The sequence below is a fragment of the Schistocerca piceifrons genome, unplaced genomic scaffold (genome assembly GCF_021461385.2).
Source record: "Schistocerca piceifrons isolate TAMUIC-IGC-003096 unplaced genomic scaffold, iqSchPice1.1 HiC_scaffold_585, whole genome shotgun sequence".
In the NCBI taxonomy this organism is placed as follows: domain Eukaryota; kingdom Metazoa; phylum Arthropoda; class Insecta; order Orthoptera; family Acrididae; genus Schistocerca; species Schistocerca piceifrons.
Window position 1 is genome coordinate 27,215 of NW_025728827.1, and position 14,641 is coordinate 41,855.

The following is a 14,641-nucleotide window of genomic DNA, read 5'->3' on the forward strand; positions in this document are numbered from 1 at the left end:
ATCACTACAAGTTGTCTGTGCAGTACGGTGCACACAAGCAGTTTCCGTGGTGTAGCGGTTATCACGTCTGCCTAACACGCAGAAGGTCCCCGGTTCGATCCCGGGCGGAAACACTTTTTCATCACTTTAAGCAAGACTTACTAACATGCATCTGCTACCACCTGTACCCGAAACCTTCGTAATCGCCTTCACGCGTCGGACCAGAGTGTCAATTGCTCACGTCGAATAAGAAATTCGTTTGATATTGACGGCAAGCTTTTTGCGCTGACTCAGCCACTGACGTGCGATCAGTTTGCACAAAACGCTAGGGCTCGTCCGGGATTTGAACCCGGGACCTCCTGCACCCTAAGCAGGAATCATACCCCTAGACCAACGAGCGCTGTGACACGGTGATTGCCAATTATTCCAATCCCTCGATGTCGTCCAGGGTGCCCTGGAAGTCTCGTGTACGCTGGCGGGATGGGGGCGGCCTTCCTGGGCTGTCGGTACCTTCATGTAGAGCTGCCGCTGGGCTCGCACTGCTTGCTGCTGAGAAAGTGATTGCTTTGCTGATATGACTCGCAATAACGACTGCGCGAAACGCCGCTATCTCGTTAGGGGTGCTACGGCAGACACCCTCTCGAGCACCCCGAAGACTTCTTGAGCCCTCGGCTGTGATGGGTTCCAGGCTGACAAAAGATCTGTCGTGTGTGCATTCGCCGACGATAGAAAGGCTGAGGCAAGTTTGAGTGAAAAAGGATGGACTCGTCGTGTCCGTCGTTTCCGTAGTGTAGCGGTTATCACGTCTGCTTCACACGCAGAAGGTCCCCGGTTCGATCCCGGGCGGGAACAGTATTTTCCTGCCTATGTCGTATTGTCCTCCAATGAGCCACTTCGTGTGTGGATCTGCCGCACGTCCCTTCGTTTTGCAAGTACCACATTTATTGAATTTTTTAGTTACGATGGCAACATCACTACAAGTTGTCTGTGCAGTACGGTGCACACAAGCAGTTTCCGTGGTGTAGCGGTTATCACGTCTGCCTAACACGCAGAAGGTCCCCGGTTCGATCCCGGGCGGAAACACTTTTTCATCACTTTAAGCAAGACTTACTAACATGCATCTGCTACCACCTGTACCCGAAACCTTCGTAATCGCCTTCACGCTTCGGACCAGAGTGTCAATTGCTCACGTCGAATAAGAAATTCGTTTGATATTGACGGCGAGCTTTTTGCGCTGACTCAGCCACTGACGTGCGATCAGTTTGCACAAAACGCGTTGGCTCGTCCGGGATTTGAACCCGGGACCTCCTGCACCCTAAGCAGGAATTATACCCATTTTTTTTTTTTTTTTTTTTGAACCTGTCTCCACTGTTAGGACACTAAGCAGTGTGGTTAGCTGCATTCAACCCCCGTGGCAATGTCTTGCAGTCCTCCAGCTTTGTTGACCACAGTTAGGTGCCTCGATAAGAGGTGGACAGGTGTCGCATCGCTCTCGCCGTCACTTGTTACCACGAATCGTACTTAACGTAGTTTTCTGCAAGCGTCAGCGTAGCGTCAGTCGAGCTAAGTCGGGCCAAGTCGCATAAGAGGAGCAACAAAATGCGCATTTCCGGTACCGGGAATCGAACCCGCGCCTCCTGGGTGAGAGCCAGGTACCCTAGCCACTTTGTTTTTTTTTATTTTTTTTTTAACGCGTCGGACCAGAGTGTCAATTGCTCACATCGAATAAGAAGTTCATTTGATATTGACGGCGAGCTTTTTGCGCTGACTCAGCCACTGACGTGCGATCAGTTTGCACAAAACGCTAGGGCTCGTCCGGGATTTGAACCCGGGACCTCCTGCACCCTAAGCAGGAATCATACCCCTAGACCAACGAGCGCTGTGACACGGTGATTGCCAATTATTCCAATCCCTCGATGTCGTCCAGGGTGCCCTGGAAGTCTCGTGTACGCTGGCGGGATGGGGGCGGCCTTCCTGGGCTGTCGGTACCTTCATGTAGAGCTGCCGCTGGGCTCGCACTGCTTGCTGCTGAGAAAGTGATTGCTTTGCTGATATGACTCGCAATAACGACTGCGCGAAACGCCGCTATCTCGTTAGGGGTGCTACGGCAGACACCCTCTCGAGCACCCCGAAGACTTCTTGAGCCCTCGGCTGTGATGGGTTCCAGGCTGACAAAAGATCTGTCGTGTGTGCATTCGCCGACGATAGAAAGGCTGAGGCAAGTTTGAGTGAAAAAGGATGGACTCGTCGTGTCCGTCGTTTCCGTAGTGTAGCGGTTATCACGTCTGCTTCACACGCAGAAGGTCCCCGGTTCGATCCCGGGCGGGAACAGTATTTTCCTGCCTATGTCGTATTGTCCTCCAATGAGCCACTTCGTGTGTGGATCTGCCGCACGTCCCTTCGTTTTGCAAGTACCACATTTATTGAATTTTTTAGTTACGATGGCAACATCACTACAAGTTGTCTGTGCAGTACGGTGCACACAAGCAGTTTCCGTGGTGTAGCGGTTATCACGTCTGCCTAACACGCAGAAGGTCCCCGGTTCGATCCCGGGCGGAAACACTTTTTCATCACTTTAAGCAAGACTTACTAACATGCATCTGCTACCACCTGTACCCGAAACCTTCGTAATCGCCTTCACGCGTCGGACCAGAGTGTCAATTGCTCACGTCGAATAAGAAATTCGTTTGATATTGACGGCGAGCTTTTTGCGCTGACTCAGCCACTGACGTGCGATCAGTTTGCACAAAACGCTAGGGCTCGTCCGGGATTTGAACCCGGGACCTCCTGCACCCTAAGCAGGAATCATACCCCTAGACCAACGAGCGCTGTGACACGGTGATTGCCAATTATTCCAATCCCTCGATGTCGTCCAGGGTGCCCTGGAAGTCTCGTGTACGCTGGCGGGATGGGGGCGGCCTTCCTGGGCTGTCGGTACCTTCATGTAGAGCTGCCGCTGGGCTCGCACTGCTTGCTGCTGAGAAAGTGATTGCTTTGCTGATATGACTCGCAATAACGACTGCGCGAAACGCCGCTATCTCGTTAGGGGTGCTACGGCAGACACCCTCTCGAGCACCCCGAAGACTTCTTGAGCCCTCGGCTGTGATGGGTTCCAGGCTGACAAAAGATCTGTCGTGTGTGCATTCGCCGACGATAGAAAGGCTGAGGCAAGTTTGAGTGAAAAAGGATGGACTCGTCGTGTCCGTCGTTTCCGTAGTGTAGCGGTTATCACGTCTGCTTCACACGCAGAAGGTCCCCGGTTCGATCCCGGGCGGGAACAGTATTTTCCTGCCTATGTCGTATTGTCCTCCAATGAGCCACTTCGTGTGTGGATCTGCCGCACGTCCCTTCGTTTTGCAAGTACCACATTTATTGAATTTTTTAGTTACGATGGCAACATCACTACAAGTTGTCTGTGCAGTACGGTGCACACAAGCAGTTTCCGTGGTGTAGCGGTTATCACGTCTGCCTAACACGCAGAAGGTCCCCGGTTCGATCCCGGGCGGAAACACTTTTTCATCACTTTAAGCAAGACTTACTAACATGCATCTGCTACCACCTGTACCCGAAACCTTCGTAATCGCCTTCACGCGTCGGACCAGAGTGTCAATTGCTCACGTCGAATAAGAAATTCGTTTGATATTGACGGCGAGCTTTTTGCGCTGACTCAGCCACTGACGTGCGATCAGTTTGCACAAAACGCGTTGGCTCGTCCGGGATTTGAACCCGGGACCTCCTGCACCCTAAGCAGGAATTATACCCATTTTTTTTTTTTTTTTTTGAACCTGTCTCCACTGTTAGGACACTAAGCAGTGTGGTTAGCTGCATTCAACCCCCGTGGCAATGTCTTGCAGTCCTCCAGCTTTGTTGACCACAGTTAGGTGCCTCGATAAGAGGTGGACAGGTGTCGCATCGCTCTCGCCGTCACTTGTTACCACGAATCGTACTTAACGTAGTTTTCTGCAAGCGTCAGCGTAGCGTCAGTCGAGCTAAGTCGGGCCAAGTCGCATAAGAGGAGCAACAAAATGCGCATTTCCGGTACCGGGAATCGAACCCGCGCCTCCTGGGTGAGAGCCAGGTACCCTAGCCACTTTTTTTTTTTTTATTTTTTTTTTTAACGCGTCGGACCAGAGTGTCAATTGCTCACATCGAATAAGAAGTTCATTTGATATTGACGGCGAGCTTTTTGCGCTGACTCAGCCACTGACGTGCGATCAGTTTGCACAAAACGCTAGGGCTCGTCCGGGATTTGAACCCGGGACCTCCTGCACCCTAAGCAGGAATCATACCCCTAGACCAACGAGCGCTGTGACACGGTGATTGCCAATTATTCCAATCCCTCGATGTCGTCCAGGGTGCCCTGGAAGTCTCGTGTACGCTGGCGGGATGGGGGCGGCCTTCCTGGGCTGTCGGTACCTTCATGTAGAGCTGCCGCTGGGCTCGCACTGCTTGCTGCTGAGAAAGTGATTGCTTTGCTGATATGACTCGCAATAACGACTGCGCGAAACGCCGCTATCTCGTTAGGGGTGCTACGGCAGACACCCTCTCGAGCACCCCGAAGACTTCTTGAGCCCTCGGCTGTGATGGGTTCCAGGCTGACAAAAGATCTGTCGTGTGTGCATTCGCCGACGATAGAAAGGCTGAGGCAAGTTTGAGTGAAAAAGGATGGACTCGTCGTGTCCGTCGTTTCCGTAGTGTAGCGGTTATCACGTCTGCTTCACACGCAGAAGGTCCCCGGTTCGATCCCGGGCGGGAACAGTATTTTCCTGCCTATGTCGTATTGTCCTCCAATGAGCCACTTCGTGTGTGGATCTGCCGCACGTCCCTTCGTTTTGCAAGTACCACATTTATTGAATTTTTTAGTTACGATGGCAACATCACTACAAGTTGTCTGTGCAGTACGGTGCACACAAGCAGTTTCCGTGGTGTAGCGGTTATCACGTCTGCCTAACACGCAGAAGGTCCCCGGTTCGATCCCGGGCGGAAACACTTTTTCATCACTTTAAGCAAGACTTACTAACATGCATCTGCTACCACCTGTACCCGAAACCTTCGTAATCGCCTTCACGCGTCGGACCAGAGTGTCAATTGCTCACGTCGAATAAGAAATTCGTTTGATATTGACGGCGAGCTTTTTGCGCTGACTCAGCCACTGACGTGCGATCAGTTTGCACAAAACGCGTTGGCTCGTCCGGGATTTGAACCCGGGACCTCCTGCACCCTAAGCAGGAATTATACCCATTTTTTTTTTTTTTTTTTTTTGAACCTGTCTCCACTGTTAGGACACTAAGCAGTGTGGTTAGCTGCATTCAACCCCCGTGGCAATGTCTTGCAGTCCTCCAGCTTTGTTGACCACAGTTAGGTGCCTCGATAAGAGGTGGACAGGTGTCGCATCGCTCTCGCCGTCACTTGTTACCACGAATCGTACTTAACGTAGTTTTCTGCAAGCGTCAGCGTAGCGTCAGTCGAGCTAAGTCGGGCCAAGTCGCATAAGAGGAGCAACAAAATGCGCATTTCCGGTACCGGGAATCGAACCCGCGCCTCCTGGGTGAGAGCCAGGTACCCTAGCCACTTTGTTTTTTTTTATTTTTTTTTTAACGCGTCGGACCAGAGTGTCAATTGCTCACATCGAATAAGAAGTTCATTTGATATTGACGGCGAGCTTTTTGCGCTGACTCAGCCACTGACGTGCGATCAGTTTGCACAAAACGCTAGGGCTCGTCCGGGATTTGAACCCGGGACCTCCTGCACCCTAAGCAGGAATCATACCCCTAGACCAACGAGCGCTGTGACACGGTGATTGCCAATTATTCCAATCCCTCGATGTCGTCCAGGGTGCCCTGGAAGTCTCGTGTACGCTGGCGGGATGGGGGCGGCCTTCCTGGGCTGTCGGTACCTTCATGTAGAGCTGCCGCTGGGCTCGCACTGCTTGCTGCTGAGAAAGTGATTGCTTTGCTGATATGACTCGCAATAACGACTGCGCGAAACGCCGCTATCTCGTTAGGGGTGCTACAGCAGACACCCTCTCGAGCACCCCGAAGACTTCTTGAGCCCTCGGCTGTGATGGGTTCCAGGCTGACAAAAGATCTGTCGTGTGTGCATTCGCCGACGATAGAAAGGCTGAGGCAAGTTTGAGTGAAAAAGGATGGACTCGTCGTGTCCGTCGTTTCCGTAGTGTAGCGGTTATCACGTCTGCTTCACACGCAGAAGGTCCCCGGTTCGATCCCGGGCGGGAACAGTATTTTCCTGCCTATGTCGTATTGTCCTCCAATGAGCCACTTCGTGTGTGGATCTGCCGCACGTCCCTTCGTTTTGCAAGTACCACATTTATTGAATTTTTTAGTTACGATGGCAACATCACTACAAGTTGTCTGTGCAGTACGGTGCACACAAGCAGTTTCCGTGGTGTAGCGGTTATCACGTCTGCCTAACACGCAGAAGGTCCCCGGTTCGATCCCGGGCGGAAACACTTTTTCATCACTTTAAGCAAGACTTACTAACATGCATCTGCTACCACCTGTACCCGAAACCTTCGTAATCGCCTTCACGCGTCGGACCAGAGTGTCAATTGCTCACGTCGAATAAGAAATTCGTTTGATATTGACGGCGAGCTTTTTGCGCTGACTCAGCCACTGACGTGCGATCAGTTTGCACAAAACGCGTTGGCTCGTCCGGGATTTGAACCCGGGACCTCCTGCACCCTAAGCAGGAATTATACCCATTTTTTTTTTTTTTTTTTTTTGAACCTGTCTCCACTGTTAGGACACTAAGCAGTGTGGTTAGCTGCATTCAACCCCCGTGGCAATGTCTTGCAGTCCTCCAGCTTTGTTGACCACAGTTAGGTGCCTCGATAAGAGGTGGACAGGTGTCGCATCGCTCTCGCCGTCACTTGTTACCACGAATCGTACTTAACGTAGTTTTCTGCAAGCGTCAGCGTAGCGTCAGTCGAGCTAAGTCGGGCCAAGTCGCATAAGAGGAGCAACAAAATGCGCATTTCCGGTACCGGGAATCGAACCCGCGCCTCCTGGGTGAGAGCCAGGTACCCTAGCCACTTTGTTTTTTTTTATTTTTTTTTTAACGCGTCGGACCAGAGTGTCAATTGCTCACATCGAATAAGAAGTTCATTTGATATTGACGGCGAGCTTTTTGCGCTGACTCAGCCACTGACGTGCGATCAGTTTGCACAAAACGCTAGGGCTCGTCCGGGATTTGAACCCGGGACCTCCTGCACCCTAAGCAGGAATCATACCCCTAGACCAACGAGCGCTGTGACACGGTGATTGCCAATTATTCCAATCCCTCGATGTCGTCCAGGGTGCCCTGGAAGTCTCGTGTACGCTGGCGGGATGGGGGCGGCCTTCCTGGGCTGTCGGTACCTTCATGTAGAGCTGCCGCTGGGCTCGCACTGCTTGCTGCTGAGAAAGTGATTGCTTTGCTGATATGACTCGCAATAACGACTGCGCGAAACGCCGCTATCTCGTTAGGGGTGCTACGGCAGACACCCTCTCGAGCACCCCGAAGACTTCTTGAGCCCTCGGCTGTGATGGGTTCCAGGCTGACAAAAGATCTGTCGTGTGTGCATTCGCCGACGATAGAAAGGCTGAGGCAAGTTTGAGTGAAAAAGGATGGACTCGTCGTGTCCGTCGTTTCCGTAGTGTAGCGGTTATCACGTCTGCTTCACACGCAGAAGGTCCCCGGTTCGATCCCGGGCGGGAACAGTATTTTCCTGCCTATGTCGTATTGTCCTCCAATGAGCCACTTCGTGTGTGGATCTGCCGCACGTCCCTTCGTTTTGCAAGTACCACATTTATTGAATTTTTTAGTTACGATGGCAACATCACTACAAGTTGTCTGTGCAGTACGGTGCACACAAGCAGTTTCCGTGGTGTAGCGGTTATCACGTCTGCCTAACACGCAGAAGGTCCCCGGTTCGATCCCGGGCGGAAACACTTTTTCATCACTTTAAGCAAGACTTACTAACATGCATCTGCTACCACCTGTACCCGAAACCTTCGTAATCGCCTTCACGCGTCGGACCAGAGTGTCAATTGCTCACGTCGAATAAGAAATTCGTTTGATATTGACGGCGAGCTTTTTGCGCTGACTCAGCCACTGACGTGCGATCAGTTTGCACAAAACGCGTTGGCTCGTCCGGGATTTGAACCCGGGACCTCCTGCACCCTAAGCAGGAATTATACCCATTTTTTTTTTTTTTTTTTTTTGAACCTGTCTCCACTGTTAGGACACTAAGCAGTGTGGTTAGCTGCATTCAACCCCCGTGGCAATGTCTTGCAGTCCTCCAGCTTTGTTGACCACAGTTAGGTGCCTCGATAAGAGGTGGACAGGTGTCGCATCGCTCTCGCCGTCACTTGTTACCACGAATCGTACTTAACGTAGTTTTCTGCAAGCGTCAGCGTAGCGTCAGTCGAGCTAAGTCGGGCCAAGTCGCATAAGAGGAGCAACAAAATGCGCATTTCCGGTACCGGGAATCGAACCCGCGCCTCCTGGGTGAGAGCCAGGTACCCTAGCCACTTTGTTTTTTTTTATTTTTTTTTTAACGCGTCGGACCAGAGTGTCAATTGCTCACATCGAATAAGAAGTTCATTTGATATTGACGGCGAGCTTTTTGCGCTGACTCAGCCACTGACGTGCGATCAGTTTGCACAAAACGCTAGGGCTCGTCCGGGATTTGAACCCGGGACCTCCTGCACCCTAAGCAGGAATCATACCCCTAGACCAACGAGCGCTGTGACACGGTGATTGCCAATTATTCCAATCCCTCGATGTCGTCCAGGGTGCCCTGGAAGTCTCGTGTACGCTGGCGGGATGGGGGCGGCCTTCCTGGGCTGTCGGTACCTTCATGTAGAGCTGCCGCTGGGCTCGCACTGCTTGCTGCTGAGAAAGTGATTGCTTTGCTGATATGACTCGCAATAACGACTGCGCGAAACGCCGCTATCTCGTTAGGGGTGCTACGGCAGACACCCTCTCGAGCACCCCGAAGACTTCTTGAGCCCTCGGCTGTGATGGGTTCCAGGCTGACAAAAGATCTGTCGTGTGTGCATTCGCCGACGATAGAAAGGCTGAGGCAAGTTTGAGTGAAAAAGGATGGACTCGTCGTGTCCGTCGTTTCCGTAGTGTAGCGGTTATCACGTCTGCTTCACACGCAGAAGGTCCCCGGTTCGATCCCGGGCGGGAACAGTATTTTCCTGCCTATGTCGTATTGTCCTCCAATGAGCCACTTCGTGTGTGGATCTGCCGCACGTCCCTTCGTTTTGCAAGTACCACATTTATTGAATTTTTTAGTTACGATGGCAACATCACTACAAGTTGTCTGTGCAGTACGGTGCACACAAGCAGTTTCCGTGGTGTAGCGGTTATCACGTCTGCCTAACACGCAGAAGGTCCCCGGTTCGATCCCGGGCGGAAACACTTTTTCATCACTTTAAGCAAGACTTACTAACATGCATCTGCTACCACCTGTACCCGAAACCTTCGTAATCGCCTTCACGCGTCGGACCAGAGTGTCAATTGCTCACGTCGAATAAGAAATTCGTTTGATATTGACGGCGAGCTTTTTGCGCTGACTCAGCCACTGACGTGCGATCAGTTTGCACAAAACGCGTTGGCTCGTCCGGGATTTGAACCCGGGACCTCCTGCACCCTAAGCAGGAATTATACCCATTTTTTTTTTTTTTTTTTTTTTGAACCTGTCTCCACTGTTAGGACACTAAGCAGTGTGGTTAGCTGCATTCAACCCCCGTGGCAATGTCTTGCAGTCCTCCAGCTTTGTTGACCACAGTTAGGTGCCTCGATAAGAGGTGGACAGGTGTCGCATCGCTCTCGCCGTCACTTGTTACCACGAATCGTACTTAACGTAGTTTTCTGCAAGCGTCAGCGTAGCGTCAGTCGAGCTAAGTCGGGCCAAGTCGCATAAGAGGAGCAACAAAATGCGCATTTCCGGTACCGGGAATCGAACCCGCGCCTCCTGGGTGAGAGCCAGGTACCCTAGCCACTTTGTTTTTTTTTATTTTTTTTTTAACGCGTCGGACCAGAGTGTCAATTGCTCACATCGAATAAGAAGTTCATTTGATATTGACGGCGAGCTTTTTGCGCTGACTCAGCCACTGACGTGCGATCAGTTTGCACAAAACGCTAGGGCTCGTCCGGGATTTGAACCCGGGACCTCCTGCACCCTAAGCAGGAATCATACCCCTAGACCAACGAGCGCTGTGACACGGTGATTGCCAATTATTCCAATCCCTCGATGTCGTCCAGGGTGCCCTGGAAGTCTCGTGTACGCTGGCGGGATGGGGGCGGCCTTCCTGGGCTGTCGGTACCTTCATGTAGAGCTGCCGCTGGGCTCGCACTGCTTGCTGCTGAGAAAGTGATTGCTTTGCTGATATGACTCGCAATAACGACTGCGCGAAACGCCGCTATCTCGTTAGGGGTGCTACGGCAGACACCCTCTCGAGCACCCCGAAGACTTCTTGAGCCCTCGGCTGTGATGGGTTCCAGGCTGACAAAAGATCTGTCGTGTGTGCATTCGCCGACGATAGAAAGGCTGAGGCAAGTTTGAGTGAAAAAGGATGGACTCGTCGTGTCCGTCGTTTCCGTAGTGTAGCGGTTATCACGTCTGCTTCACACGCAGAAGGTCCCCGGTTCGATCCCGGGCGGGAACAGTATTTTCCTGCCTATGTCGTATTGTCCTCCAATGAGCCACTTCGTGTGTGGATCTGCCGCACGTCCCTTCGTTTTGCAAGTACCACATTTATTGAATTTTTTAGTTACGATGGCAACATCACTACAAGTTGTCTGTGCAGTACGGTGCACACAAGCAGTTTCCGTGGTGTAGCGGTTATCACGTCTGCCTAACACGCAGAAGGTCCCCGGTTCGATCCCGGGCGGAAACACTTTTTCATCACTTTAAGCAAGACTTACTAACATGCATCTGCTACCACCTGTACCCGAAACCTTCGTAATCGCCTTCACGCGTCGGACCAGAGTGTCAATTGCTCACGTCGAATAAGAAATTCGTTTGATATTGACGGCGAGCTTTTTGCGCTGACTCAGCCACTGACGTGCGATCAGTTTGCACAAAACGCGTTGGCTCGTCCGGGATTTGAACCCGGGACCTCCTGCACCCTAAGCAGGAATTATACCCATTTTTTTTTTTTTTTTTTTTGAACCTGTCTCCACTGTTAGGACACTAAGCAGTGTGGTTAGCTGCATTCAACCCCCGTGGCAATGTCTTGCAGTCCTCCAGCTTTGTTGACCACAGTTAGGTGCCTCGATAAGAGGTGGACAGGTGTCGCATCGCTCTCGCCGTCACTTGTTACCACGAATCGTACTTAACGTAGTTTTCTGCAAGCGTCAGCGTAGCGTCAGTCGAGCTAAGTCGGGCCAAGTCGCATAAGAGGAGCAACAAAATGCGCATTTCCGGTACCGGGAATCGAACCCGCGCCTCCTGGGTGAGAGCCAGGTACCCTAGCCACTTTGTTTTTTTTTATTTTTTTTTTAACGCGTCGGACCAGAGTGTCAATTGCTCACATCGAATAAGAAGTTCATTTGATATTGACGGCGAGCTTTTTGCGCTGACTCAGCCACTGACGTGCGATCAGTTTGCACAAAACGCTAGGGCTCGTCCGGGATTTGAACCCGGGACCTCCTGCACCCTAAGCAGGAATCATACCCCTAGACCAACGAGCGCTGTGACACGGTGATTGCCAATTATTCCAATCCCTCGATGTCGTCCAGGGTGCCCTGGAAGTCTCGTGTACGCTGGCGGGATGGGGGCGGCCTTCCTGGGCTGTCGGTACCTTCATGTAGAGCTGCCGCTGGGCTCGCACTGCTTGCTGCTGAGAAAGTGATTGCTTTGCTGATATGACTCGCAATAACGACTGCGCGAAACGCCGCTATCTCGTTAGGGGTGCTACGGCAGACACCCTCTCGAGCACCCCGAAGACTTCTTGAGCCCTCGGCTGTGATGGGTTCCAGGCTGACAAAAGATCTGTCGTGTGTGCATTCGCCGACGATAGAAAGGCTGAGGCAAGTTTGAGTGAAAAAGGATGGACTCGTCGTGTCCGTCGTTTCCGTAGTGTAGCGGTTATCACGTCTGCTTCACACGCAGAAGGTCCCCGGTTCGATCCCGGGCGGGAACAGTATTTTCCTGCCTATGTCGTATTGTCCTCCAATGAGCCACTTCGTGTGTGGATCTGCCGCACGTCCCTTCGTTTTGCAAGTACCACATTTATTGAATTTTTTAGTTACGATGGCAACATCACTACAAGTTGTCTGTGCAGTACGGTGCACACAAGCAGTTTCCGTGGTGTAGCGGTTATCACGTCTGCCTAACACGCAGAAGGTCCCCGGTTCGATCCCGGGCGGAAACACTTTTTCATCACTTTAAGCAAGACTTACTAACATGCATCTGCTACCACCTGTACCCGAAACCTTCGTAATCGCCTTCACGCGTCGGACCAGAGTGTCAATTGCTCACGTCGAATAAGAAATTCGTTTGATATTGACGGCGAGCTTTTTGCGCTGACTCAGCCACTGACGTGCGATCAGTTTGCACAAAACGCGTTGGCTCGTCCGGGATTTGAACCCGGGACCTCCTGCACCCTAAGCAGGAATTATACCCATTTTTTTTTTTTTTTTTGAACCTGTCTCCACTGTTAGGACACTAAGCAGTGTGGTTAGCTGCATTCAACCCCCGTGGCAATGTCTTGCAGTCCTCCAGCTTTGTTGACCACAGTTAGGTGCCTCGATAAGAGGTGGACAGGTGTCGCATCGCTCTCGCCGTCACTTGTTACCACGAATCGTACTTAACGTAGTTTTCTGCAAGCGTCAGCGTAGCGTCAGTCGAGCTAAGTCGGGCCAAGTCGCATAAGAGGAGCAACAAAATGCGCATTTCCGGTACCGGGAATCGAACCCGCGCCTCCTGGGTGAGAGCCAGGTACCCTAGCCACTTTGTTTTTTTTTATTTTTTTTTTTAACGCGTCGGACCAGAGTGTCAATTGCTCACATCGAATAAGAAGTTCATTTGATATTGACGGCGAGCTTTTTGCGCTGACTCAGCCACTGACGTGCGATCAGTTTGCACAAAACGCTAGGGCTCGTCCGGGATTTGAACCCGGGACCTCCTGCACCCTAAGCAGGAATCATACCCCTAGACCAACGAGCGCTGTGACACGGTGATTGCCAATTATTCCAATCCCTCGATGTCGTCCAGGGTGCCCTGGAAGTCTCGTGTACGCTGGCGGGATGGGGGCGGCCTTCCTGGGCTGTCGGTACCTTCATGTAGAGCTGCCGCTGGGCTCGCACTGCTTGCTGCTGAGAAAGTGATTGCTTTGCTGATATGACTCGCAATAACGACTGCGCGAAACGCCGCTATCTCGTTAGGGGTGCTACGGCAGACACCCTCTCGAGCACCCCGAAGACTTCTTGAGCCCTCGGCTGTGATGGGTTCCAGGCTGACAAAAGATCTGTCGTGTGTGCATTCGCCGACGATAGAAAGGCTGAGGCAAGTTTGAGTGAAAAAGGATGGACTCGTCGTGTCCGTCGTTTCCGTAGTGTAGCGGTTATCACGTCTGCTTCACACGCAGAAGGTCCCCGGTTCGATCCCGGGCGGGAACAGTATTTTCCTGCCTATGTCGTATTGTCCTCCAATGAGCCACTTCGTGTGTGGATCTGCCGCACGTCCCTTCGTTTTGCAAGTACCACATTTATTGAATTTTTTAGTTACGATGGCAACATCACTACAAGTTGTCTGTGCAGTACGGTGCACACAAGCAGTTTCCGTGGTGTAGCGGTTATCACGTCTGCCTAACACGCAGAAGGTCCCCGGTTCGATCCCGGGCGGAAACACTTTTTCATCACTTTAAGCAAGACTTACTAACATGCATCTGCTACCACCTGTACCCGAAACCTTCGTAATCGCCTTCACGCGTCGGACCAGAGTGTCAATTGCTCACGTCGAATAAGAAATTCGTTTGATATTGACGGCGAGCTTTTTGCGCTGACTCAGCCACTGACGTGCGATCAGTTTGCACAAAACGCGTTGGCTCGTCCGGGATTTGAACCCGGGACCTCCTGCACCCTAAGCAGGAATTATACCCATTTTTTTTTTTTTTTTTTTTGAACCTGTCTCCACTGTTAGGACACTAAGCAGTGTGGTTAGCTGCATTCAACCCCCGTGGCAATGTCTTGCAGTCCTCCAGCTTTGTTGACCACAGTTAGGTGCCTCGATAAGAGGTGGACAGGTGTCGCATCGCTCTCGCCGTCACTTGTTACCACGAATCGTACTTAACGTAGTTTTCTGCAAGCGTCAGCGTAGCGTCAGTCGAGCTAAGTCGGGCCAAGTCGCATAAGAGGAGCAACAAAATGCGCATTTCCGGTACCGGGAATCGAACCCGCGCCTCCTGGGTGAGAGCCAGGTACCCTAGCCACTTTGTTTTTTTTTATTTTTTTTTTAACGCGTCGGACCAGAGTGTCAATTGCTCACATCGAATAAGAAGTTCATTTGATATTGACGGCGAGCTTTTTGCGCTGACTCAGCCACTGACGTGCGATCAGTTTGCACAAAACGCTAGGGCTCGTCCGGGATTTGAACCCGGGACCTCCTGCACCCTAAGCAGGAATCATACCCCTAGACCAACGAGCG

General features: G+C 51.8%; 32 non-coding genes across 32 annotated transcripts; 21 read left to right on the forward strand and 11 right to left on the reverse strand.

Annotated features, from left to right (window-relative positions):
• Nucleotides 1-40: 40 nt before the first annotated feature.
• Nucleotides 41-113, forward strand: Trnav-aac. The gene has a single exon. It is a non-coding gene; the product is annotated as a tRNA-Val (tRNA).
• Nucleotides 114-305: 192 nt separating this feature from the next.
• On the reverse strand, nt 306-379 carry Trnap-agg. The gene has a single exon. It is a non-coding gene; the product is annotated as a tRNA-Pro (tRNA).
• Nucleotides 380-758: 379 nt separating this feature from the next.
• Nucleotides 759-831, forward strand: Trnav-cac. Its single transcript has one exon. It is a non-coding gene; the product is annotated as a tRNA-Val (tRNA).
• Nucleotides 832-989: 158 nt separating this feature from the next.
• Trnav-aac lies at nt 990-1,062 on the forward strand. Its single transcript has one exon. It is a non-coding gene; the product is annotated as a tRNA-Val (tRNA).
• A 722-nt stretch (nt 1,063-1,784) lies between these two features.
• Trnap-agg lies at nt 1,785-1,858 on the reverse strand. Its single transcript has one exon. It is a non-coding gene; the product is annotated as a tRNA-Pro (tRNA).
• A 379-nt stretch (nt 1,859-2,237) lies between these two features.
• On the forward strand, nt 2,238-2,310 carry Trnav-cac. Its single transcript has one exon. It is a non-coding gene; the product is annotated as a tRNA-Val (tRNA).
• A 158-nt stretch (nt 2,311-2,468) lies between these two features.
• On the forward strand, nt 2,469-2,541 carry Trnav-aac. The gene has a single exon. It is a non-coding gene; the product is annotated as a tRNA-Val (tRNA).
• A 192-nt stretch (nt 2,542-2,733) lies between these two features.
• Trnap-agg lies at nt 2,734-2,807 on the reverse strand. The gene has a single exon. It is a non-coding gene; the product is annotated as a tRNA-Pro (tRNA).
• A 379-nt stretch (nt 2,808-3,186) lies between these two features.
• Trnav-cac lies at nt 3,187-3,259 on the forward strand. Its single transcript has one exon. It is a non-coding gene; the product is annotated as a tRNA-Val (tRNA).
• Nucleotides 3,260-3,417: 158 nt separating this feature from the next.
• Nucleotides 3,418-3,490, forward strand: Trnav-aac. The gene has a single exon. It is a non-coding gene; the product is annotated as a tRNA-Val (tRNA).
• A 721-nt stretch (nt 3,491-4,211) lies between these two features.
• Trnap-agg lies at nt 4,212-4,285 on the reverse strand. The gene has a single exon. It is a non-coding gene; the product is annotated as a tRNA-Pro (tRNA).
• A 379-nt stretch (nt 4,286-4,664) lies between these two features.
• On the forward strand, nt 4,665-4,737 carry Trnav-cac. Its single transcript has one exon. It is a non-coding gene; the product is annotated as a tRNA-Val (tRNA).
• Nucleotides 4,738-4,895: 158 nt separating this feature from the next.
• Nucleotides 4,896-4,968, forward strand: Trnav-aac. Its single transcript has one exon. It is a non-coding gene; the product is annotated as a tRNA-Val (tRNA).
• A 723-nt stretch (nt 4,969-5,691) lies between these two features.
• Trnap-agg lies at nt 5,692-5,765 on the reverse strand. Its single transcript has one exon. It is a non-coding gene; the product is annotated as a tRNA-Pro (tRNA).
• A 379-nt stretch (nt 5,766-6,144) lies between these two features.
• On the forward strand, nt 6,145-6,217 carry Trnav-cac. Its single transcript has one exon. It is a non-coding gene; the product is annotated as a tRNA-Val (tRNA).
• A 158-nt stretch (nt 6,218-6,375) lies between these two features.
• Trnav-aac lies at nt 6,376-6,448 on the forward strand. Its single transcript has one exon. It is a non-coding gene; the product is annotated as a tRNA-Val (tRNA).
• A 723-nt stretch (nt 6,449-7,171) lies between these two features.
• On the reverse strand, nt 7,172-7,245 carry Trnap-agg. The gene has a single exon. It is a non-coding gene; the product is annotated as a tRNA-Pro (tRNA).
• A 379-nt stretch (nt 7,246-7,624) lies between these two features.
• On the forward strand, nt 7,625-7,697 carry Trnav-cac. Its single transcript has one exon. It is a non-coding gene; the product is annotated as a tRNA-Val (tRNA).
• A 158-nt stretch (nt 7,698-7,855) lies between these two features.
• Trnav-aac lies at nt 7,856-7,928 on the forward strand. Its single transcript has one exon. It is a non-coding gene; the product is annotated as a tRNA-Val (tRNA).
• A 723-nt stretch (nt 7,929-8,651) lies between these two features.
• Trnap-agg lies at nt 8,652-8,725 on the reverse strand. Its single transcript has one exon. It is a non-coding gene; the product is annotated as a tRNA-Pro (tRNA).
• A 379-nt stretch (nt 8,726-9,104) lies between these two features.
• Nucleotides 9,105-9,177, forward strand: Trnav-cac. The gene has a single exon. It is a non-coding gene; the product is annotated as a tRNA-Val (tRNA).
• Nucleotides 9,178-9,335: 158 nt separating this feature from the next.
• Nucleotides 9,336-9,408, forward strand: Trnav-aac. The gene has a single exon. It is a non-coding gene; the product is annotated as a tRNA-Val (tRNA).
• Nucleotides 9,409-10,132: 724 nt separating this feature from the next.
• On the reverse strand, nt 10,133-10,206 carry Trnap-agg. Its single transcript has one exon. It is a non-coding gene; the product is annotated as a tRNA-Pro (tRNA).
• A 379-nt stretch (nt 10,207-10,585) lies between these two features.
• Trnav-cac lies at nt 10,586-10,658 on the forward strand. The gene has a single exon. It is a non-coding gene; the product is annotated as a tRNA-Val (tRNA).
• A 158-nt stretch (nt 10,659-10,816) lies between these two features.
• Nucleotides 10,817-10,889, forward strand: Trnav-aac. The gene has a single exon. It is a non-coding gene; the product is annotated as a tRNA-Val (tRNA).
• Nucleotides 10,890-11,611: 722 nt separating this feature from the next.
• On the reverse strand, nt 11,612-11,685 carry Trnap-agg. The gene has a single exon. It is a non-coding gene; the product is annotated as a tRNA-Pro (tRNA).
• Nucleotides 11,686-12,064: 379 nt separating this feature from the next.
• Nucleotides 12,065-12,137, forward strand: Trnav-cac. The gene has a single exon. It is a non-coding gene; the product is annotated as a tRNA-Val (tRNA).
• A 158-nt stretch (nt 12,138-12,295) lies between these two features.
• Nucleotides 12,296-12,368, forward strand: Trnav-aac. Its single transcript has one exon. It is a non-coding gene; the product is annotated as a tRNA-Val (tRNA).
• A 720-nt stretch (nt 12,369-13,088) lies between these two features.
• Trnap-agg lies at nt 13,089-13,162 on the reverse strand. Its single transcript has one exon. It is a non-coding gene; the product is annotated as a tRNA-Pro (tRNA).
• Nucleotides 13,163-13,541: 379 nt separating this feature from the next.
• Trnav-cac lies at nt 13,542-13,614 on the forward strand. Its single transcript has one exon. It is a non-coding gene; the product is annotated as a tRNA-Val (tRNA).
• Nucleotides 13,615-13,772: 158 nt separating this feature from the next.
• On the forward strand, nt 13,773-13,845 carry Trnav-aac. The gene has a single exon. It is a non-coding gene; the product is annotated as a tRNA-Val (tRNA).
• A 722-nt stretch (nt 13,846-14,567) lies between these two features.
• Trnap-agg lies at nt 14,568-14,641 on the reverse strand. Its single transcript has one exon. It is a non-coding gene; the product is annotated as a tRNA-Pro (tRNA).